The following is a 7,186-nucleotide window of genomic DNA, read 5'->3' as shown; positions in this document are numbered from 1 at the left end:
TTGGGGAGAGGGCGGAAGCTGCCGGCAGAGGGCAGTCGCCGATTCTCGCGATACTTGCGAAGGCTGGTGACGAAGGCGGCGGGGGCGGAGTCGCCCTGAGGGGCTGCACTCCGGGCCGGCGCTGTGGCATCGGTGGGTAACGGAGCCCTAGCCACCCTTCCCGGGGCACAGCATGAACACCCCGTGCGCCGATCCCTGACGCAGAGCCTTTATGTGACCGCAGCCCACACTGGGAACAGTGGAAGGGCTTCTTGTCGGCCTTCTGTCACAGCACTGCGCTTAACCAGGCTCAGGTCTTGGTTGCCGATTCTTTTGGGAGGATTTCTCTTTTCGTGTTTTTCGTCATCCTTTTAAATATTGATCTTAGCTGGATGATGGAATTTTATTTTTAACTTGATCTTAAGTGCAACGGTGGCAGTAGTGAGGTCAAGCTGGCAGTGGTGGCCAAGCCCAGCGATGCTAGATTCTTCAAGCTATAATCTATAGATAATATCAAGGGTTTAGGCACCAACACAACCAGAACTCATCAGCGGGCTCAGGCAGCAAAGATTACCAAAAAGGTGTCCGTGACTCAGCCTTTAATTGACCAATTTGGCTGCAACTGCCATTGCTTTGCTGAACTGTGACAGAATGGCTTGGTATGCTGGTTGCAGAAGTTACCCTCCAAACTGCACGAGCAACCATAATCCTGGCATTTTTCTCCCTGTTGCTGATTGTGATGGCATCTGGCATGCCTTGGAGAGACCACAGGCAGAAGTAGCTAGGCTGGTGGGAAGGAATATGCTGGAGGACATGGCTGAGACGTGTCTAGAGGAGCTCCCCCAGTTCAGTTGTGTAAAGTATGTTCAGTATGCCCAAAGTGGTCTGTTGCTTCGTGTAGATTATTTACACCTGGCATCTTGTTAATCCCTTTTACCCTTGCTGGACCAGCGTGGTCATTTTTCATTGCAGAGCCCCGACGAGCAGCTAGGGCTGCAGACTGACATCATGGTACAAAGGGCAGCTTCACCCTCTGCCCCACGGCACGTGTGGCTGCCTCACACATGCTGGCCACGCATTTGCTCCCAGAGGACTGTGGCGGGGGCTTCTGGGGTCAGTGCTGGGAGGTGCAGTGACAAGCAGATGAAGTGCTGGCAGACAAATGATGGCAGCTTTGTCTCGTCACAAATTCAGATAAGATGCATCTCCAGGGACATTCTGCACCATCACTGACCCACTTGTTTTCCTTTGTGAAAGACACCTCTAGTCTCACGGGGCTGAGTCCGCAGGATGCCGGTGACAAAATGGCTTCTGGTTATCTTCCACTGCTGGCTGAAGGCTGACTTCGGTGGGTCAGATACATCCAAGGAAAGGTATTTTAGGGAGTACGGAGTATTTCTTGTTCACGCGATAAATCCTTTAGCACCAAATGGTTTTTGTGCCCTTCCTATATATCAGACAGATTTTTTTGAAAGCAAATTGCGTATATATTTGGTTTTAGCACAATGTTTGGCCATTTGATGTTTGGCTTTTAATATAAATTTCTACAGAAAATTTTCTTTCTTTTTACTTATTAGCACCTGGGATACTCCACTGTTCTGCCTGATGGTTTTTCCTGTGTGATTCTTCTAGAATCGTGGAGTCCTTTAAGTTGTAACAGTCTAGGAAGAAAGATGGTTTTGCAGTTTCCAGAATGTTTTCTCCATTTCCCAGCGGGCATCCAACATCTTGAAATAAGTCAAATCCAGAAGAAAAAAAACGGGGATGGGTACTGCTGTTTGGTATTGAGAGCTGACAGAAGCAGGCTGAATGGGAGTGTCTTAGTGAAGAAGAGAATGTGAATTCAAGGAATTACTTTATGCTACTTCTGCAAGAGGTAGTCACTCCATAGAGAGAATTTCAGTATTGCTGTTCACCATATTTCAGCCTTCAAACAGAGAAAACAGTTTTTTGTGGAAAAAGCTGAGCTAAATAATGCTGTCAGATCTATGTTCCACAGCAGTGTCACATAAAAGAGGGATCATGCCAAGACAGAGAGAACCCAGTGTAATGCAAGACGCTTTTCTGCTTGTGCCTTTCTTTTGTCTTCCTCCCTTTTTCTATAAAGATGGATGAAAGACAACAGCAGGAACAGCCAGACAGCACCTATGCCATACATTCCTCTATGCAAGAAGCAGGTTGGTCCTACAATTTGAAGTACAGGCCCTTGAATGAAATCTCTTCTACTCCTGGCTACACACACACTTCGATAGGACAGTTGCATTTAGAGCACAAATGCAGTAAAACTTACACAGTTCCCCTAAGGGCAGTGAGAGATCTTCAGAGGAGGAGAGTAAAACCTAGTTTTCATATCTAGCTACAGGTGAAACAAATAACACAGCAACTGAAGGGTTGGGTTTTTTCCACATGAGTGAGTTTAGGGGATTAAGAATGAAAACGTAAGAAACCTCTGTAAAATGTTTATTAAGAAGTATAGGTCAGTCCAATCAATTAAGTCTAAGATCTGCAAATGAATCTACAGATATGGGTTAGACATGTAGTAATTTATGCATAGATTATGTCAAAGTTGGAGCTAGTTGGGGCAGCTAATTAAAAAGATCACAAAGACATTTTGACATTGGCGTTTTTAGTGCGAAACAGAAAAAGAGGTTTGTATTCACATTGGATGCTTTGTAAGAAAAAACCCAAACAGTCACATTCCCCTATGTCTTGTGCCACAGCAGCAAAGCCACAGGAACTAGGTGAGCTGTAAACCAAGAACGTGGCAGGCTGGATATTTCAGTAAGAACATGACTGATTAATTAGTTTTGGTACCACATGGTTTGAGATACAATCTTTGCTTTTGTAATATTTCTTTTCTAAACAGTATCCTCAGTGTCACCATGTCACCTTCAAGAATATGAAATTAAGCTTCACTTTTGATTATATATTTCTTATAATCACTACACAAAATCTCTAATATCAAAATAATTAGATTTATAACTGCCAGAGAAGAAAGCATTTATTCCTAACACTAGCTGTATGGCAATGAGTCTGTGCTGCATGAGCCAGTGGCACAAAAGACATTGAAAGTCAAGTTTCTTACCCTTGCTAGGGCTCCACTGGGAAATCACACCCCCTAGATTTCTCACCCCTGGGATATTAATTACCTCAGATGGATATTTATTACTTGATTCACCAATAGCAATTGCTGTGATAATTTTTCCTCTAAAATGCTGGCACTCAGGAAGTCAAAAAGTCAGTTTTACTCTCTTGCAAGAGCTGCTGTTTAGACAGATGTACAGAACTCTAAAACCCTGCCAAAAGACCCTCCCAAGCATTCAGCAGACTCTCGGTAAATCAGATGATAACGCTGTCTCGTAAATGTCTAGAGGTAGCACATGAACTGTTCTAAAGGTCAGGCTGGGTATAAGGAGAGGCTCAAGTATCATGGAAGCTGCTTTGCAAAACTTATTTCTGGGCCTCAGTACCTTTCACTTTTCAAGATGAAGAAAAGAGGTGTTTGAGATGATTTTTACTTGTGATAGAAGTGCTAGTAAATGGGATCCTGCACAAACTGTGTTTGGGAGAACAGCCTTGCTGGGAAGAGTTTATTAGTACCAAAAGGGAAATTCAGCAGAGTAAACATGCTTACTTCCAAACAGATCATGTAATGAAAGAATAGGATGGTGAACTTTTACTATTGTGAAAGCAGGCACCTATTTTCTGGTTGCACTACTACTGGTCCTCCTGTATGATCAGGGAGCTTGAAAAATTGCCTTTCTGAGTTACTCAGCAGAGTCTCATTGTATGCAAAGTCTTTTCCCAGAGATGTCAGGAAGAAGAAGGACTATTTTGTGCTGATGGCAGATTAACTGGATCCTGAATTGTGAGCATGAGGTCTTCATTTCAGGAAGTACAACAAGTAACTGGAGAACCTCAAGCTACACTGTCCAGCACTTATGGTAGTCTGTGAAATATCAGGCTTAACAGCCATAGAGATGACATCTGTTTTGGTTCAGGCTATGGTTGTTACTGACATGCTTGTTTTAAATGGATGGCATCTGTTGCCTTCTCTCCTAAACAGTGCTGGAAGCTGAGGGGGGAGGCACAGTTCAGCTTTCTTACCTCAAGATGTTTTGCAAGCCCAGGCACTGCTGGCCAAACTTTCACCCCTAGGTCTCCGGGAACAAGTGTTTTCCCTCCCAGGAAGGTAGAGCTCACCTGCCATCAGCTCACACCCGCTCTGGGGAGCCAAATTGCTTGCTTTCCTCACTCACTGCAGGAGAATGCTTAACTTGGCAAGTACTGCAATGTGTATTTCTCGCATCTGGAGGGAACAAAGCGAGCAGGGCACCACTGCTGGGCACATCAGAACTGCAGAGAGCCCAGAGCTCCATCCCTTTAGAGAGGGATGGCAGGAGGCAACACATCCCATACATCCACAAGAAAGAAATTTGGGAGATTTAGTGAAACAATTGGGAAGAAGGATCATAAAGTTACACCTTCAGCACCAGACACTGTAATTCCCTAGCGCAAGGGAAGTACGGATGGTATTAAAGCTCTTTTTAATGGCTGATTGCTATTAAATGCTTCTAATATGATGACAGCTTATCCACACGTGACAATCTTCAGTCATCCGTGGAAACCTCCACAGTAGGACAAGCCACTTTCTGCATTTTGTTTTCTGGTGAGTTGGGACCTGGCTCACAGTAAGTTCTGTTTTCAGCTCAGTCTTGATTTTTCATTACCTGCACTGTGACCCAAAGGACAGAGAGAGATGTTGGGGGTGTGCTCAGGACTTCTTAATGTACTGCACTGAATGAGGCTTTTAGCAAGACAAAACCCACCTCAAGAAGCTCATGACCATTCAAAACCATACCCATCCTCCTTAGAAACCAGTAACAGTCTGAGAGGAGAACACCGTATCCTCTGTCTTAGAAAATGGTCCTCAGGTCAGGACTAGGTAAAAATCCCAGAGACCTGTGTATTTAGGAGAACCCAAGAGGCATGTTGGGGAAGATGGCAGCTGTGGGAGCTGACAATTCCAGTCTTTCTGGCTAAATACTGTCAAACACACTTTTGCTGGAGGTGGGAAGCTCTACAGAGAGAGACCTTCAATCTACAACCTAAAATAGGGGGGGTGCCTGAGGCAACCGGTGTCCCCCACCCCCGGGCCCTAGCTGAGATGCAGTTTGGCTGCCACCCCCCATTGCAGCTCTTTCCACAAAAAAGAATTGTACTGCCTTCTCGGGACGCAGGCAGGGGCACAGGCAGAGTCTTTTCTGACACCTCTTCAACCACTAGAATTAAATCTTCCTTCCACAGCTATTGTAGCTTGCAGGAGATCAGATCGAGCAGCTCCTGCAGATGGCATCTGCATCCTAGGGATGAAGTGAAACCCAGGCTAGAGCACAGTAAGAGTCTTACTCGACGCAGTGCATTGGAGAGCAATCAGAGGAGCTTAGACAAACTCTGAACCACGCTTCCGTCCCTCCGCTGTTCAGCTTCCCACCAGGGTCACCCATCTGCTGCTCTTTAGCAGAAGAGGAGCTGCTCTGGTCTTGCTGTCCTGGCTTCTTCAGTACAGGCACTCTCAACTGTCATCGTTTAAATGTACACGCTATTGCTCACTTCCAAGTGCAGTTACAGACCTGAGGCTTCCAGCCCTTCTTCATCCCTGCATTGCTACCAGAGGTTTCTGCACCCCATCAGCCACAGCAGAGATAGAAGCAATTAATTGTTGTTGCTGGTTGTGCAGTCCTCACCACCTGAACGTTTCACCTCCACATGGCCTGTCCAAGGAGACAGCTGTCCTGCTGCCCCTTGCCTTGCAGCCCCAAGGCAGATGAGGGGTCACCTGGCTACAGCAGCGCTCTCCTTGTCCCATCAGCGCAGGAAGAACCAGCTAGAGCTATACGCTCCTGGTGCCTGAGCCGTGTAGTGGGGAGAGTGGAGCAAGAGGAGCTTGGCATCTCCCATACTCACAGCTTCGCTTGTTTGCGTGTGCAATTTCATTTGCTTACTGGTAACCCCTTACCATGCTCTTCTCAGCAGCTTTGTGCTGAAGGTTGTTGCTGGGAAGTGCAGAGAGCATGCACTTGGGGTGGAGACAGGTAGACCTGAAGTGAACATACAGGGGAGGAGGAGGAGGAGGAGGAAGTGGAAGAGCAAGTCCCTGAGCTAAGCTGAGCAGTGTGGTGTAGCCTCCAGAAGAACAGCAACAGCAGGAAGTGGCATTTGCTGGAAGCATTTTTAAAACCAGTTGGGGAACAGCTGTGCTGATTTTAATCCAACTGGACTGAAGTGCCTCCAGAAGAGCCATAAAGCCCTTTGATACCTGCCGCCCAGGCTCATCTCAGTTGAAAGTCTTTGTTCTCTTCATAGTGGTATTTTTCTGTTTAGAAGTAATATACTGCTGCCTGCAATCAGAGGCCCCACTGTAACATGGACTGTGCATGTGTAACAGAGGCGGCTCCTGCTGTAAAAACTCTAGCACCTGAGAGGCGACAGGCAGCTGGGGAAGCCCCGAGTACCAGGAGCATCAGGAGCCATGGCACAGCCCATCTGCTACACACCACTGTCCTGTCTGTCAGGGACTCCTTGCCGCAGCTGGGTTTCCTGAGGAGGGATAATATCGTGGCTCTGGGCATTTTTATAAATGTGTGGCAGTCTCAGAGAGCTACAAGAGCAAGTCTGAAAAGGAGCAGGCTGAGGTTTCAAGGGCAGGTGTGAGATACAGTCTCAAAAGCATATGAGATAATAAATTGGTAGCGGAGAGGCCCTGAAGGGCTGGCTACATGATCATTTCTAAACCGTCCCAGTGAAGTTAGTAGTCAGTCTCCCGCTGGGAGGTCACAGGGTCCCGTGATATGTGTACGGTTTCCTTGGATAACAGATTAAACCTTATTAATACAGGCTGCCAGCTGTACTTCCAGCACTGATCTGTAAGTACAGCTATTCCAACAGCGTGCGTGTCACTTACAGCCTTGCTCTGAGCAGACCTCAGTGACAACATCACACTTGCTGTGCGCACAGCAGGCCTGCCCTGCTGCGCCAGGCCCACACGGGCTCAGGCAGTGCCCGTGTTATCCGGGAATCCTGAGATGAGTTTGGCAGAAACACACCAGGCTTTCTGCTCCCCCATCTGTTTCATCCCATCCTTGAACCTTCTCAGTTCTCTCTTCAGAACTTCCAGCTCAAAATATGGTATTTTCTGTTCCATGTA

Source organism: Falco cherrug, chromosome 7, assembly GCF_023634085.1.
Source record: "Falco cherrug isolate bFalChe1 chromosome 7, bFalChe1.pri, whole genome shotgun sequence".
Classification (NCBI taxonomy): Eukaryota; Metazoa; Chordata; class Aves; order Falconiformes; family Falconidae; genus Falco; species Falco cherrug.
Note: the sequence above shows the minus strand (reverse complement) of the source record.